This window comes from Passer domesticus, chromosome 2, assembly GCF_036417665.1.
Source record: "Passer domesticus isolate bPasDom1 chromosome 2, bPasDom1.hap1, whole genome shotgun sequence".
Lineage (NCBI taxonomy): Eukaryota > Metazoa > Chordata > Aves > Passeriformes > Passeridae > Passer > Passer domesticus.
In genome coordinates, this window is record NC_087475.1 from 71,367,468 (window position 1) to 71,385,405 (window position 17,938).

General features: G+C 39.0%; 1 protein-coding gene across 6 annotated transcripts in view; it reads left to right on the forward strand.

Annotated features, from left to right (window-relative positions):
- The window catches only part of ATP8A2 (ATPase phospholipid transporting 8A2), a 311,854-nt gene that overhangs the window by 146,144 nt on the left and 147,772 nt on the right, over positions 1–17,938 (forward strand). The gene's annotated exons all lie outside the window — the stretch shown is intronic.

Below are 17,938 nucleotides of genomic sequence, written 5' to 3' on the forward strand. Positions count from 1 at the left end.
ATGAACACCCCTCTTGTGAGAAAGACATAGACAATGAGAGTACAAGAAGACACCATGTTCAAAAATAATGCAACTTTTCAAAATTCCTTATAAGTTTAAGTTATTCTAAATTTTTTTCAAATTGCTGTATGCTGTCAGTGGTAACTGATTTCTTTTTGCCTAGGAGAAAAAAATGTAGAAAAGTAGGCTTATCACTGTCAGGATTTCGGTTCAAAGTGGTAAGGGGTCATGACAGTGTATTATGTAACACAAACTGCTGTCCAGTCCACTGCAGTTCTGCCATTCAGTGCACAAATTGCTGCCCAGTTCATTGCAGTCAAGTAGAATGTGAGCTTTTCTCTTCCAAGAGGTTTTTGGTAGGCAACCTCCAAACTTTATGGATGATGTTGCAGTATAGCTGTTATTAACTAGAGGTAAATCCATATAGAAATTTGGATTTGCTGTAGTTGTCAGCTAATTATCTTAAGCCTGCTTTCCTATGTGAATGTCAGTGTTGGACCAAACCCAATTTAATCCAGTTTTTGGTTTTAAACAGTGACTAGTAGTGACCGCCTTGGGAATGTGTGTATAATTAATGACTGAAACCTCTGTTTCCAGCATCTGTATCTGCATCTTGTTTTCACAATCCTTCAGTGATCTTTTTCATTCATAAATTTTATTTTTTTTTCTCTGAAGGTGTTTCAACTCTAATCTGAATTAGAGATTAGTCTGTAATCTCACCCTGGCCAGAGGGTGTTATGTACAGTGTAGAGGACATATTTTCCTTTTAAGTCTCTCTGGTAATTTCATTGGATGCCATCAAGTTCTTGCATTTGAAGAAGCTAAGAATAATCATACTCTGACTGCTTTTCTCCCCCTCTTCCTCTCCAATAAATATGCCTTCAGTATATTTACTTTTAGTTGACTTTTTCAAACAGAAGGTCCTTGTTTGGAAGGACTTTCACATATTTTTGTTCTTCCCTGCCTCCCTTTCTTTTTTTTGTTTGTTGGTTTGGGGTTTCTTTTGTCTTTTTTTACTTCTGGTTCATTTTATCTGATTGAGAGAAAAGGTCTGCCACTAAAAAGTAGGACATTTGCATAATGGATAATTTTTTCATTTATATTTTGTGGATTTATAAAGTTGTTGCCTTTATGGACCTAGGTGAACAATTTACTTGTATAGGGCTGAAATTCTTAGATCCAGAAATATGATTCATTCCAAAGCCTGTGTAACAGCTGAAGTGCTGAAGGCCGGTAAACATATGGCTTTTTGCTGGTCACCTCCAAGGTGAGACCAGGACTGAGATTAATGAGTAGCTGTTACTCCTGAATTTGTCTGAGATGCGTGAAATAAATGTGTAATGCGTGAAATTTACATGTGTAAATGCCTTTGAGGAATGGCTTTGGTGTGCATACTGAAGGCACCACATGAAGCAGGCTTAAGCTAAGTGTCCTCTTCAGACTGTGGGAGTTAAAAACCACCGCCCTTCTCCCCTTCTCCTGCCTGCCTGAAATCAGGTTTAGGTAAGGTATGCTGTTTATCTCCCATTGTGCCACTTAAAGAAGACCGAGCAGAGGATCTTGATTTCTAAATCCTATTCCTGTTGTTGTGTATATCAGTTATCCAGAGACAAAAATGTCTTCCTCTCCTCTAACTTTATGCATGTCCCCTGAAGTAGATTTAGTCATTTGTCTGCACCTAAAGAAACAATTCATTTATCCTTTTGTGATTTGTTCATCTGGGACATAGTCAGTTAATTATAACCAGAGATTTGTTTTCCTAGCACTTAAATAACTTCCAATTAGACAGTATGCATCAGGGAAGGAAAAAAAAGAGACATTGTGCTGAGCCCTGGAAGGGTAGAATGGTAGAATCATTTCAGCCAGATTTTGTACTACTTCTGGCACACTTGAAAGAGTCATACAGCATTGGTTCAGGTTTATTTTTCTGTGTGTGTCTTAGTGTTCTTCTGTGAACACTACAGCAGTTGAGTAGAGAAACAGAGTATTAGAACCAGTGGTGGAAAGTTGAAAATGTCTTCCCTAAAGTAATGCCAGAGACGGTTGTCACTGGAATCTCTCCAGTGAAAGGATGTTGAAAGAAAGGTGACTCAGTGAAATGGAAGAAAGAAGAAGGAATTTTAAGTAGCATAAAAAGGGAAGTGGGAGGTCATGTTTGTTTTCTCTAATTATGATTTCAGGGGAGTAACTGGCTGCAGAATTAGTCAATTATCTTGTGTTTATTGTAAACTCTTATGCTTTCTCCGAAGACACCAGAAGTGCTTTAGCTTCATAAATCAAGTTAAATCAAAGAGCTTTCATTATATTACAGAGCTCTATAAATTGATGTCACAACTTGAGAAAAACACTTTTATCTGCAAGCACTTAAGAACACTGCCACTTTCAGAACCATGCAAGACATAGTAGCTGGCTTGTTCAGCTCCTTTCAGCTTTCATGCTGACACATACCATATTGAAGACATGGGTTGTTTGTATAATACTTGGTTTGATCTTTTTTCGTAGTACTTTCAGTACTGTTGAATCAATCAGAGGAAGTTATTGCTCTGTTGGGCATTAGCATACGTTTAGATATTTCTGCATTAAGAGCTGTTCACAGAGGAAAAGGCTTTTATGTCAGAAGGAGAGTAAACAGTATGACTGCCGCTGCTTTGAGCTGTGCTGTTACTTCTGACCCACATGTATTTGAAAGCGAGCCTGTTTGTACTAGCAATTATTCTAGTTTGGGCCATGTCGTCGTGAAAGGGTCCCTCTTCTCCCTCCTCTTTTTGAATTTTCAATTCCTTTAGTCTTCAGCAACTGCATGAATGCTACAGATGGGGAAGGGACTCTCAGTTGCTCTCGTGGTGGTTTGCTTCATTCATTGATTAGCATGCACAACTGAGTTGCCTTCTTTATCTCCTGCTGCACAATGTACAGGGAATAGTAATGCTAAGACAGTTGGTAATGCTGAATATTCATAATTTGTGCATGACATGTGGATGTGACTTCCCTTGGAAACTTTTTCACATGAACTTACTGGGAAAACCCGGTTCTACAGAGGACTGACTAATCGTCTGGACCTTTTTCAAGCCTCATTAAATTCCATGAAGGATTAGTTTTTTGACTGGGTTTGTGGTGATTACTGTCAGCTACTAAATTGAGTAAAGAGCCACTTAAAATGCATCTGTGCCTCTTCTAATGTCTTATTTAATGCTGTTTTATAAATGTCACAGATAAGTAGTGAAGCACAGGAAGGGATAGAAATGAATAAAAGTGTGTCTGAGATATAAAAGACTGCAAAATCTCATTGTAGAAGATAGCATTGACTATGATAATTATGGCCCAATGTAATTAAAAAAGGTTTTGTTCTTCTTGAACCCTTGGTATTTTAGTCAGCCTTACTTGTAAATATATGAGACATTTCATTTAGGAAGATTCCAATTCAAATATATATATACTTAAGTTTTGTAGAAAAATAAGGCTAAGAGTCAGTTTTCAGTTCTACTTATTCATGCTCATTTTTCTTAAATTGCAAGAATTAGGTCTAGTTATCATTTTCCTTTATCTAGCAAGGGAAAGAAACTAGAGAAATGTCTGTTACTACAAGGTCTTTCTTGGAGAAGTAGGCTATGATCAGACATTATGAACTTATGAGATGAAGATGTTAATTTTTGCTTGATTTGGAAATAGTCATGTGGAGAGTGCTAAAAATGTAAGTGCTTGAGAGCTGACCATCTTGGAAACAATCTTTACCATGTGGAACTTTTTGCTGGATCAGAGCAGTTTCTGTTAAGTCTACACTGGCTGTCTAGCTCTCTGAAGAGATATATTTATTTCTTCTGATAGATTGGCTTTTATGCCAGATGCTTTGAGTTTTTTTAAACTGACAAGTCCATGGCATAAAAATAACCAACAAATTTTATCGTGTCTACCCAAAGAGCTGTTAACTTAAAAGTTGCCATCTATTGTATGCACTACTAAAGTACAGAAATTTCAAGTTAAAGAAATTATGCACAAAGTTATTTATATTACTTCAATACCAGTGGTTATTCAGGCAAGAGAAGGGGAGTGATGTGATGGTGCTGATGGATGATGAAAAGGCAAGGCTTGAAGGAGAAGACTTTACCTTGGGAAGATGCTCCAATAGCATGGGATGATGACTACATGCAGGGGAAGGAGATAAGGTAATTTCTCTACTGCAGTGCCCAGTTATGCTGTGTCCCTTTGGAGACCTTCAGCACACAAGGCACCATGTGTGCTAAGTGAGCCTGTTTGGAACCCAGGCCTTGCTGTGTGACAGAATCACATGGGAACTCTCTTCAGGGACTCTTTCCATCTTTTAGTAGGGAAGAACCTCTTTTGTCACTAAACTGAGATTTCAGGTATCGGTCTAGGTGTTTTCAATCTGTGGCCATTGGCCCATGTTTCATTGTTTGATGTGACGGGAAACTCTTGAGGTAACTCTGGGCTGTGCAGTAGCACACTATTGTTGTTAAAGTGTCCCTCACCTGCACGAGCCCAAGTGACACAACCTCCTCTTACATGTTACGTATTTTAGACTCCAAACCATCTTAGTAATTCTCTGCTGGGCTCTTTACAGTACTACAGATTTTACCTCACCTGTGCTGAGGAGAGGACTGATAATAACTTGTCTCTCTGTCCTGGTCACACTTGTGTCCTGATTAATCTCCTAGTGCATGGTGTGCCCTGCTCACACTAAAGGTGTATTTCTGGCTCACACAGAACCCAATGCCCATCATAACCAGATCATGGGCTGACCATTTTCAAGCCTGCATTAGTACATGGGGTTATTCTTTTCCAAGGTGTGGAGCTTAGTCCTTCTCTGTCTGAACTCTGTGAGGCTTGTTAGCTCAGTCCCTGATTTTCTGAAGGTTCCTTTCAGTAAATCCTTTTGATTCCTTGTAATCGAGTCTCCCTAGTTCAGCACCGTCTTCAGACCTGTTGTAGGTTTCCCTTTTGTCAGCATCTGTGTTACTGATGATGTTGAGCAGGATGGAACCTCGTGGTACCTCTGACCATTGCCATTTTGACAATGAATGTTTGTCCTTATCCTGTGAACTTTATTCTAGATGAAGTATGATGTATTTGTTACGTCTCTAATATGTTAAAACTGTTGGGTTCCCAGACTAATTGCTCTGCCAAGTGCCAGTATGTTGGTTTCTTATATTTGGGGTGTTATTTTTACTGGACAAGGTGAACATGAATTAAATCTATACTCCTAAAAATTAAATGGCAAGGTATCTACAGTATTATTATACTAAAGTGCATGTAGAGAATAAGCAGATTTTCTGTTCTATGTAAATTATTTATATTATTTTACATTCGGAAAATGTAGGAATTTACTTTTTTTGGCATTCAAGTTGTTTTTACAGTTTTTTTTTAATCCAAATTGCTAACTTTGATTTTTAAGTCACAGTCAAGTATGAATTTAAAAATAATGAGTAGTTTGTGATCTTGATGGTTTTCCATTATGCTCATAGGAGAGTTGCTCATATGATCTCTCTCCATCTTCATGAAATGAGTGTTTTGAACACTTTCATGTTAGATTAGACTACCTGTGACCTCCTGGAGTTTCGTGAACATCACTGCCAGCAAACTCCTGGCAAGGCTACTCTGGCACTGTTTGGAGAAATGGGGTATAGAGAATTGTATAGATGTGTACAAAATATAATCACTTAAAAAATCTTAGTTTAAGAAAGGTAGTGTCCTGAAGGTGTGTGCTGGTGGCCCAGCAAGACAGCCAAGCCTCTTTGCTGTGCCAAGCAAACTCTTACGATGGATTATCATACATAGTTGTCATTACCAAAACATTGGCACATCTGATTTTAGGAGGCTTGAGATCAGCTTCTTGTGTATTGCCCCCATCCGCCCCCCTGGGCCCCCCAGGCTCTCAGGCACAGTTTGTTTAAGGGTACTATGTACATGCCTTCTATCCTGTAGTGTAGACCAGCTTGTAGAAGACATTCATTCTGTGTCTACTGAGTCTGTTGAATTTGAGCACTTTTCACTTTGTCACATCTGTGTTCCACTTCTGCAGTGTATCTTGAGATCTTTCTTTCTAGTTGCCAGGTCATATTTGAACGTGGGGCTCGTTTTTTGCTTCCATACCTGTTTGGCTGTAGGATTTTTCAGTGTGTGGTATTTGAAAATTAATTGCTGTTACCTGAATTTTGCCAGTCTGTGAAACATAAAACCTTATCGACTTCTGATACATCCTAAAGAGATTTTAGTGAACTTTGGCTTCCAAATCTTGGCTTTAAACTAGAAGATAAAACAAAATGTACTGTGTGAATTGACCGTTGACTGCATGCTGCTACAAAAGCCATATTATTAAGTCATGTGTGCATGCATAGGCTTAAAGCTGTTCTCTCGACAGAAGTTACTGTAAGCTGACCTGCTTTTCATGGCTGGATTTAAAAAAGAAAGCATCAGCTTAGCTGTACTGATATGCTCTGGTACACATGGAGAGTATCCTATCTAACTCACAAAAGCTGCTTTTCTGTTTCCTTTAGAGCCCATGAGTTTTTCAGCATGGGCAACTCATCATTTTTTCTCCCAGGTTTTTTCTTCTAATCTTGCTTAAGTCATGAAGAGCATCAGTGAGTGCATTTCAACTTCAAGCAATTCCTTTTTTGTCTCAAGTTTTATGGTATCTTTTTAAGATGTTTCATGTGGTCTGGCTTATTTAGCTCTTCGATTTGTAGCTGAGGCTATGACCTAGGTGTTACATTAGCAATAAATAATAAGGTAGCTCTGTCTGATACTTCAAATTTCATTGATGCTTATGACTTGGATATGGTCGAATTCAGTATTGCTGTGGTGCTAATGGTCTGAAGAGACCTAGTGCTTAAAAATTGTTGTAGCAGTGGGAGAACAACTCTCTTCTAAGGCTTATATGGTAAAGAAGTGTATATGGAAGAAATGTGCTTTCCTCTGGCCCTAGTAATGTACTGGTGCTTCACACTGCATATCAGTTGCCCAACAGTTCACCTTAAAAGACCACAAGTTAATAGGAAATGGCTTATTATAATGCCTGCTGAAATGTTTCAAAGCTGGTTTTCTGTCCAGGGAAGAAGGTCCTTTAGGCAATGTCCTTCTGTCAACTTTCAGGAGAAAGCTGACATAAATGCATCTATTTTATCTATGCTCTTTCAAAGCTCCTTATGTATAATTATTTCTGTGTCTATCTTTATTCCCTTAAGTAAAAAGAGTGTGGAAGGCATGATTCCTTTTGGCAACTAAGCATGTCCTGTGATAGGTGGACATGTCTGTTACCAAATGGGAGCTGCAGTGCTTTGTGTTCTTTCTGTAAAAATGAAAATGTTCGACATTCTGAAGATCTGGCTCCTAGTTATGTATTCTTAGCTAACTCAGGAAGCAAAATTGTTGGCCTAGTTTATTGTATTAAGCAAAATATTTGTGCTTTTTAAAACTGTCAGTACTCCATAGAGCACAGTCCTGTGTTTAGCTCTGTCTGTACTAATATGGGTGATCCTGTGGTTAGGAATATAGATGAGAAACTAAAAGTCATATGTGGAAGAGAAAAGCTGTTGAGACACATTCAGGAAATCAAAGCTGCAATTTCTTTGATGAACTTTTTGTCAAAACTCTTGAAGATCCCTTTTGGTAACTGCAAGGTAGCCAGCTTGGAGCTTTCAAGAGACATAATTCTGAAGTCACAACTTTGGGAAAAGAAGGGGGAATTGAGTTTTTTGAGGCTTTTCCTTGTGTGTTAAGCATTTCAGGCTGTGTATGTATACAATATTAATAAGAGCTCTAAGGAGCAAGTATTGACACTGGGGTGGTGTGTTCGTCGTGGGCTGTTGAAGTACTCCCTGACTGCACCAAAATTCCTCCACAAGCTTCTGAGGTCAGCCTGCTCAGGCAGAGGTGAGACTGGGCTAGGGTGGCTTCCTCTTGCCCAGCAGTTTTCCCCCACTATTGCAGCAAGTGGTGTGCTTCTGCCTCATGTGACAGCCTGTGATGCACAGCTTTGGTTTCACGTGCTCTTCTCTGCAACAGAGTCCTCATCCTTGGAAGGTGCTTGGCAGTTAAGGGTGCAGGGGACCAATATGTGTTGTGTTCACTCTGCCATCTGTTCTACGATTTTGCTCTTACAGAAGCAGCTGCTACGTATCAGTGTTGTTTTCACAAACCACAGGACACTTCTGTGTCTTAAACAAGATGTGTATATATTGAACCATGTGTTTGAGGGTTACAGATTGCCCTAGAATGTGGCTGTGTTGGTGGATGTAAATTTGGTCATATTAATTTAGAGTGTAGGTTGTGGATGAAGACTACAAAATCACCTCCTTGCCCTGGATGTTGTATTTTAATGCTGTGATTTAACCATGGGCTTAGTGAATAAATGATCTTGCTAAGAAAAGAGTGAGGAGGGGAAAGAAGAAAAATAAAGGAATAATATTCTAAAACAGTGTTGCTTGTATTGAGTCTGAGGTTAGAGGTTGATGTCAAGTTCCTTTCTTTCAGGTTGTGTTTGAGAATAGTGAGAATGCTGTGAATGTTTGCTGTAAGTTAATACCTAACCTGTCTTTGTACAGAGCACAGATTTAATAGTTGACCAAGAGTGAGCCAATCCTAGTCAGACTTTCAGTGGTCAATGGGGTTCCTATAGAAAAGTGGTCTAATTTTATTTTTTTTGTAAGATGTCCTGCTCCAGATTGTGTCTGCCTTGTCTGTTCCAGGATCATATAATTCAGAGATGCTAGGCTTTTGAACTATAACATATAGTTGCAAATGCAATAATTTATATGCATTTTTATAGTAAATTCCAGGAAACATTTCATAGAGAGGGAGAGAAATCATGCAGTTACTAGAATTCAGAAGCAAGAAAAAAATTTGTCAGTGCTTGTAGAGCTACTGAAATAGCAAACTCTCTCAAATCTACTGGCTACATATCCCTTCATCTTCCTTCCATGTCAGTGTTTGTAGTTTGTTTCTTACATATTTGATCCTGAAAGCAGCAGTAGTTTACAACAGTAATGGTGTCCAAAGCTGCTTTATTTTATATTTCTGAGTTGTAGTTGACTGGAGGAGCACAGAACTTGTCAGGCTCCTGAAAGGAAGTGCAGCTCAGTCTCTTCTCACAGGTGGCAAGTGACAGGACATGAGACAGTGGCCTCAGGTTGCAAAGGGGAGTTTAGATTGGACATTAATTAAAAAAAAAAAATTCACTGAAACTGTGGTTTCAGGCTTTGGAAGAGGCTTCCCAGGGAAGTGGTTGAGTTACTATCCCTGGAGGTATTTAGAAGGTGTGTTCGGGACATGGTTTAGTGGTGGACTTGGCAGTGTTGGGGAAATGGTTGGACTTGATGATCTTGGATGTCTTTTCCAACGTTAATGATTCTGTGATTCCCTGGTGGCCACATATATGGTGTGACTGATGGTCTCACCATATTGCTGCTCAATTTCTAGAGGGTGCTCACTCTGGCTCTTCCAGTTGATCTTTTGGCTTCACCACAGGCAGAGGCTCACTAAATGGGCTAATGTGCTTATTAATTGACATAGTGTCAATCATCACTTAATTTCATCATGTGTTGCAAAATTTTGTAAACAGCTCTGCTGTTTGAAATGCACGGCTGCTGGCTCTGTGTGCATGTCCTCAAGGTTATAAAAGGACTAATCTGTATGTTTTGCAGACTGAAATTTTTTTGCTCCGTCATTAGAAAAAGACTGGTTTCTGTGTTGCATGAGAACTGCTCAGGCTGATTAGCATGGAAATGAATGTGTGTGCCTTAATCAGCTTGGGGTGAGGGAAGCTCAAAATTAATTTGATACATTAGTTTCATTTTAAAAACATATAGCTGTTACCACTAGTGACCATTATAGTTTAAAATGCAAAATAGTCTTTCATTCAACACTGTGTTTATGCCAACTCATCACTTTCCAAATAATTTGTTTTCCAAACTAGATTTTCTGTATTTAATCTTTGCCCCATAAAGCAGGATGGGGGAAGGGCAATCAAGACAGAAACATGCAGGGAGGGATATCAAAGAGGAAGAAGATGCTGACTTGAAACTTAACCCCGTGTTCCCTGGAACAGTGTTTGTTACACTGCTTAATACCTTGAATCCAGCTCATAAAGCGATTATTTCCTAGCCCTTGTCCTCTAAAGATGATTTCAGTGGGAACTGTGGAAGGCAAATAAGTTATTGAAATATGAAATGCAAGTGAGAAATTCTCTAGTGATACATATGTTAAAAAAACCACCCCATATAATTAGCAAAACCATCTTTTTTTTCCCTTTTTTTTTTGTGGTAAAAAGATACTAAATTAATTTGAGTTCTTTCTGTTCAGAAGACTGTAGTTATGAAGGACCTAAATTACACAAAGAGAGCTTTATATTAAGAAGGCATATCTAATCTGTCTGGAGTGATGCAGAATGAACTGCTTTGGTAACCATTAAATTTTAAAAACTGCCCCATGTCCTGTGAGCATGTAGAAGTGTGCATGTGTTTTGATTTAGAGCCCTGCTATGCATCAAAAATACCCTGCTCTAGATAACCTGAAATTTAGAGGTGATATATGTTGCTGCAAACGTCAATTGTGTGACTGGCACACCAGTGAGACTGAAAATCTAAAGGCAGAATTTTTTTCATATTTATTATAAGATGAAATGAGACTCTTGATGATTGGTGAAATAGGATGTAATGCTCTTTAAAATGAAAAAAAAAAACAACAAACCAGACTTAACCAGTCTGATAAATTTGGATGAGTGAAGCAGTTTGAAGGACTGCTCGGGAGAAAACTTAAGTATGGAAAATGAGACTGCAAATGAAATGACAGAGGGTGATGAAGCCGAGGTTTTTCTTACAGAAACCAGTAGAGGGTTAGTAAGGCTTCTGGTTGTCTGTTCAAAAGGGATGGGGCTATAGAAAAGTATTAGCAAGGGCTGGGAGCAGAGTCAAGCAGTAAGGATTTTAGAAGAAGGGAAGGTGTGTCAGTCAGTTCAGCATCAATGGCCATGTCAGGAGGAAGCAGGCATTCTACCTTACCAGAAAACACAAGAGCAAAAGCCTGTGCACTTGATTGATGTAAAGGTGTTCAGCCCTGCTGTAATGTAAAAGAAGGGCTTAATCCTGTGAAATTTTATGACTTTTTCATGTGAACCATTTACCTTCAACTCCCTTTACCTTGGCTGAGAGAAAGCAGCCAGTTTTAAGAGATGAACTACAACCCTAAAAGTACATGTCTAAAGCCAGATGAATTACACTCCAGAAGTGCCTGTTTCTCTCTGACTATAAAAGGAGTGTGGCGTGATTAGTGCAGATAGAGATGTCTCCAATGAAGACACTTGTATGTAGTTGAATGAATTGGGTGGATTCCTTTGGTGCTTTCTCAGAACATTAAATTATCCCATCAGTTCACTCAGTGCTGACTCCAAAAACATAAGTACTGCATCACAGCCAGTCATATGAAAGTTGTCAGCAGGGGAAGGAAGTTCAGAGAAATTGCTAAATACAAGCATTCAATTTTGAGCAAGGCACATTTTGATTTAACGTGATCTGTGGTTTTGTTCACTTTTTTTTCTGTGGGTTACTGTATCATTGTGAGATTATCCAAGATATCTCAGGGCATCATGGCTGCAATTTAGGTCTAACCCTTGTTTGGATGACACATGCTTGAAATCTGCAGGCTGGTGTGTGTCAGGAGAAAATTAACTGCATAATTAAGAACTCCTGAATACAATGTAATGGTAATGTTCCTTCTTTTCTGAGCATTACTTTTAGTGGTATGTTAATTTATCTTTTTTTCTGGGAACCAATGCATGCACTTATGACAATGTTATTCGTAGCTCTCAGCTTTCTGGTCTCTCTCATCTGCCTTTTCTGCAGATGAGGTCACCAAGCTTTTTTGAAGTACTAGTGTATTTTATGGTAGAACAGGGTAAAATCATGTTCACTGCAGTAAAGGTAAACTCTTAAGGGCCTTTTGTGTTGCATTAACAAGGCATTTCAAGGAAGTGGGATATCAATTTCATGTTTCATGTTAAAGACATTAATGTCTTTGTGTTTATGACTGTTAGGGCATGGAAGCAGAAAAAGGTAATACTTGAAGCAGTTTCCTTCCTTGCCTTCCTCTTTTCACAAATGAACACCAAAAATTTAAAAGCATGGGTTGGAGTGTCTTCAGAGTATTTTGTATCAAATTGGCAATGTAGAAAGTATGTAACCTTCAAGAGAAGTGCTCTAGTCTCCTTGTTTTTGTGGAAAGGACCCATAAAAGATTTCCCAGAAAACACAACACATGTGGCAGAACACGGGAGATAGCTGACAATGGGTATCAAACTGTGCCTTGCTCAGGTATGGAAGAGCTCGTGGGACTGCCTCTCTTCCTGGCCTTGTAAGATGGATATAAACTGATCTGTAAAAAATTACCTAATCTTTTTCTTTATATGTATATCTTATGAATAAAAGGACTCCAGTAGGATATACTTACTTTATTTTTATTGATCATGTATCTTTTTCTAAATAATTGATAGTCTCATTTGCTACCTCTGTAGCAGAACCCTGTCTTTATTTGGTCCTTTAGACTTGAATGCAATAAATAAAAGAAATTATTTTCTGAAATATTGCATTTTTATTTCCCATCTGGGCCTATATCCAGCTTATACTTTGAAGCATCTGCAGTGACACAGCTGTAGTTTAAGGGCCTTGTGTGAGAATTATTATTTACAGTTGCCAGCAGTTGCTGTCAAACATCTGTAGCTGCAATAAATGCAGGTATGCATAGGGACAGAATTAAGAGAACTGTTTATCACTTCTACTGACAAGATCTTACGGAGTGTAGCTGACACAGGCATGCTTGTGCTGATTGTGTCCTTCCTATTGTATTTGTGACTGCATCCATCTTGGTATATTAGATGGACTCTGGGAATAAGAGAGATAGCCTTGTAGGTTGCACAAAGTCTGCAGTAAAGGAATTTATTTAAATCAGTTCAAGTACATTAAAAATCAAAGTTGTATTGCATTGCTTTGCTTGGTTAAAATTGGTGGTTTCATGTTTCTACTTTCGAGGTTTTCAAAAACTTTGGTACCAAAATGAGTTTCTAAACAAAATGTTTGCTATTTATTTTAAAATATCACTGCTTCAGTGTTGACTTTTTTTTTTTTTGTAGTTGTTGATGGTTTTGTGTTGGTTGTTTTTTGTATTATGACAGAATTTGTTAATTGCTCTGGCTGTCCCATAAGGTATTGCTGATGAAAAAATTTGAACTGAAAGGTCTTTCATCTTTCTTAAATTCTCTTTAAAAAATTAAGTAAGCCTGAACAAACCTCCCAGTGAAATGCTGTGTGGAATTGTAGAATATCTCAAGTTTGAAGGGGCCTGTAAGTCCATCTCCCTACTCCTTGCACCTAAGACAAGATCATACAAGTAGCACTTTTCTGAACAGACAAAACATATCTGGTAAGAATTTTGCTTGCAAAAGTGTATTCAGGCTAAAGAAGCAAATGCAAGCTAAATATATAAAGCCCTTGGGACCTGATCTGCAGAAGTCAGTGGGAAGCCACTGATTTCCTCGTTGGAAGCCATCTGTGTTTCTGCTCTGTGCTGTGCCCTGTGCTATTTTTTCATGAGCCTCCTCAAAATTCAAGAGGAACTTTAAAGTATTTACTAATATAACAATACAGTATGTTCTTACATGAAAAATACTCACCCCCTGCTTCCTTCCACTGTTTCCTTATGAATTTGAGTAACCTATGGATAATTAGGTCTGTAATAATTTGTGCCCTCTCTAGCTTACCCATCCTGTTGCAGACGATGCCTTCAACATGGTATGAAGGCATCAGTCATCTTAAGGATAAAAAGCCCTTTCTGTCTCAATCTGTTAAAGATGCTGATAAAATTACTAAGCAGGTTTGAGACTGACAAGAACCTTTCATTTTCCATATTAGCTTTTGCTTTCTCAAGAGCAAGGCTACCAGAAGGAAGTCCCAGAGGTGGGCAAGGAGCGGCTCTGCTGCATGACTGACACTTAACTTGATGTACCCCTGCCATCATCCATGGGCACTTTGTATTGCACAGCCAGATGCTGAATGGTAGGCACTTTATAAAGGTGAAGTCTTGACCTCAGGCTCTCTTGTAGCCTGTGTAGGCTAAATTCAGATCATCAGGGAAAGAGTTTGAGCAAGAATCTGAAGACTTGATCTTATCAGATTGTAGCCATCACTGCAGTTGTGTTACTTGAAACCTGACTTCTCTTTTTTCTCAGGTATGTATAAAGGAGTGAATCAATCTGTTGTCAAAGACATTTTTGAGCAGAGGCAATAAATATAAATTCTGTATAAATGAAAAGGTTTTAGTGAACTCTTGAGTGGCACTCGAAGAACCTTTATAAGAGGCACTGCTCTCTGACCAGGGAATGAATACAAAAGTAAGCAGAAGATTTTGATGCAACTGATGCTTTATTCATATCTTAATTCTTATTTGGGTGTATACCCATGCAAGGCTTACATCCTGATACTGTTGCAGTGAGCTGTGCAGTGAAAGCCAGGGATCATCCATCAAATGATACATACCAATTCTGTCACTGCAGAATTTTTTTTAAAGAAGTTAGTTATTTCCTTACTTTGAACTCTTGCATTTATCCATAATCTTTGTGAACTTGGCTATACCTGGGGGAGCTGCAGTTTAATAGTATCCTGTGCTATAATCTTCAGTTCTTCCTGTAGGCAGCTTATCAAATGTGCAGAATTGTGCCACAGCTCTGATCATCTGGCTAAGGGGATTAATGTCACCTAATGCAGTGTGTTGGTACCAAACAGATTACAAGGAGCAAAAGAGGTTTGGGGGCTGAGTCAGTGACTTGGAGGAGGAGAGGTGTAAAACCCCTCAGGAAATCAGTAATCATCTCAATTTGCAGCTTTTGTAGCTAATGTACTGTGTGCAACAAAATGTGTTCTCTGGAGTTTACTTGCTGTTTGAGTGTCAAAGAGGATGCTTGTTATAGAGCAGCTTTTAAGAGTAACAATCACAATCAAGTAACACTTTGTGCTGAAATCTTGTCTTAGATTTCATCTTCTTAAACCAAGTCCATAAATATTTGTGGTGTTTAAAATGCACGTGTAGCATTTCTGGTAGTTTGTTTAGCCTTACTAAGCATATGGGGATGTTCAACATTAACTGGGTGCTACATAACTGTGGATATAATTAACTTCATTTGGTCAATACAGTAAAAGCATACTCTGTGTACATTATTTAGCTGATAAATGCACTTTTATAGAGACATTCCCTTGAGTTGCCAAATAATGGGTTGCTAATCTGAAACCACACCTACACTGTAGGCACAGAAGTGAACACACTTCTGCTGCATTAGCTTGCTTGACATGTCCCAGCTAAATTGCACTAGAACAAGCTTGAGCATCTCTGCCACATTCTGGTCATGTCTGAAGTGTCTGTAGACAAACTGCTAGTTTAAACTACAGAGTCAGAGATGCTGTTCACATTTTGTCTTTTTACCTTCCCCTGCTCTTTTAAGCATATTTGAAAACAGGGTGCTTCTTAGATATTTCTATTGCTATGTAAGTGAAAAGTAATTGAGCATAAGTTGAAATTCCAAGACAAGTGTATGTCTGGGAAGGCTGTTAGCAGATGTGTGCATTACTTTGCATGAGAGGGCTGCCAAAAGTATATGGTCCTGTGTACTGGAGGTGCCCCTGGGGCTGGTAATGAGGGTCTGCGCACTTATCAATCCAAAGCTTTCACAGCTGGCCCTAAGTCCCTCTGGAGTTTCCATTTTAGTGAAAAGTCCCTTGAAGTCCCATTTGACTCCTTGCTCCATGCTTTAGTATTTTATTATGTGCATACTGGGAGAGAGGAAGTAGCATTTGTGCATATATGAGAGAAAAGTTAAAATTTGGTGTAGATGATACTCAGAGCTGATTCATAACTAAAAGCCAACAGCTTTTGTGCTCCATAAGTTGGTGTGTTGGGGTTTTGTGTTGGTAATTTAACTGAACCTCTACAGTGCCTAGTGGTGTTTTCACTGCCAGGTAGTGGAGTACTTAATAGATCTATCCAATAGTATTAAGTAAATTTTATAGTTTAGTCAACTTTTTCCTGTATTTGGCTTTTAGGAACAGGACAGCTGCTAGACTTCTCAGGTGGTTTAGTTCACATGTGAAGATTGAGCTTAGCAAGTTTCTTTTTCCCCAAATTATTCATCAAGTTATTTTAAGAGCGATTTACCTATTTAGGCATTTACAAAACAAAATCAAGGCCATAAAGTATAATGCTGAACAAGATAACTCAGCCTCTTTTTTTTTGATCAGCAGAGATCCAAATTGGTGTATTAAATGGCTATTTAAGTTGCTCTCACAGGATGTAAACTCTGGAAGAAAAGCCATGTAAAAAACCTCTGTCTCCCCTATTCTGCAAGCTCCCTATTCTTCTATTTTAATAGTAAAGCTTTTAGCTATCAGTTACTTTTTTTTTTTTTTTTGGAGTGGTATGTGGCTGACTTGAGATGTGGAAAAGTTTTGTCTGAAGCTTTATTTAAGGAAATACAAAGTAATTTGGAACTTTAACTAAAACTGATGGGGAAAGGAATTAGGGTTGTTTGTACAGATGGGGTTAGAATGGAAATATTTAATCTACATGTAGGTGTTTCCAAAATACCTCATATGATTTGGTAACCTGATCTACCCTTTCCATGACAAAAGGGCATTTTGGGTGTCTTATCCAATTTAGAAACCTAGTTCTGAGTATTTTTCCACTCTTGCCTGATTTAGACTAGTTCAACTCTGAATTCCACCTATTTTTATTGATGTGAAACTGATATAAAATGAGAGAAGAATCAAGTTAAAGTAACTGCCAATAAATCTGATAAGGATATTCAGATATAATGGAGTCAGTCTTTTGTTTTGGAGTTGGAATTGAGTAACACCATTGCTGAGGTCAAAGTTGCATACGCAAGGCATATGTGAGATCAGGCAGCAGCCCTGTGCTTTCTGATCTGACCTGCATAGTCTGAGACTGGCACTTGGGGAGGTCAGCTGGAGGAGGGAAGAGAGTCATTAAGGTTGGGTAAGTTCTTCAAGATAATTCTAACTGACAAGTCCACCACTGAAGCTCAGTGCTGCATCTACACGACTTTTAAATACCTCTGGGGATTGTGACTCCACCACTTCCCTGGGCAGCCTGTTTCAATACTGGCCAACCCATTCTCTCAATTTTTTCCTCATATCCAATCTAAACCTCCCTTGGCACAACTTGAAGCCATTTCTTTTTGTTCTTACTATCTTTTACCTGGGGCAAGACATCCCCCCTTCAGTACCATCTCCTTTGTGGTGATTAGGTATGTACCCCTGCCTTTTTCTCCAGGCTGAGCAATCAGAGTTCCCCCAGCTGCTCCTCATAAGAGTTGTGCTTCAGACCTTTCCCCAGCTCTGTTGCCCTTCCCTGGACATGTTCCAGCACCTCACTTGTTTTTTCCTGAATTGAGAGACCCAAAACTGAATTCAGGATGTGGCCTCAGCAGTGCTGAGTACAGGGGGACGGTCACTGCCCTGCTCCTGCTGCCACACCAGTGCTGACCCAGGCCAGGATGCCATCGGCCACCTGGGCACACACTGGATCATGTTCAGCTGCTGCTGACCAGCATCCCCAGGTCTTTTTCTGCCAGACAGTTTCTCTGCCAGTAGTACTGCCTGGGGTTGTTGTAACCTCAGTGCAAGATCCAACACTTGACCTTGCTGAACCTCATACAACTGCCCTTGGTCCATCAATCCAGCCTGTCCAGATCCCTTTGTAGGGCTTTCCTGCCCTCCAGCTGATCAATATTCTCACCCAGCTTGGTGTCACCTGCAAACTGACTTAGGGTATACTCAGTCCTCTCATTGAGATAATTGATAAAGATGTTAAGCAGAAATGGTTAAATAATAAAGTAAGCCTGCAGTATCTTCTGCAAACCAATGGA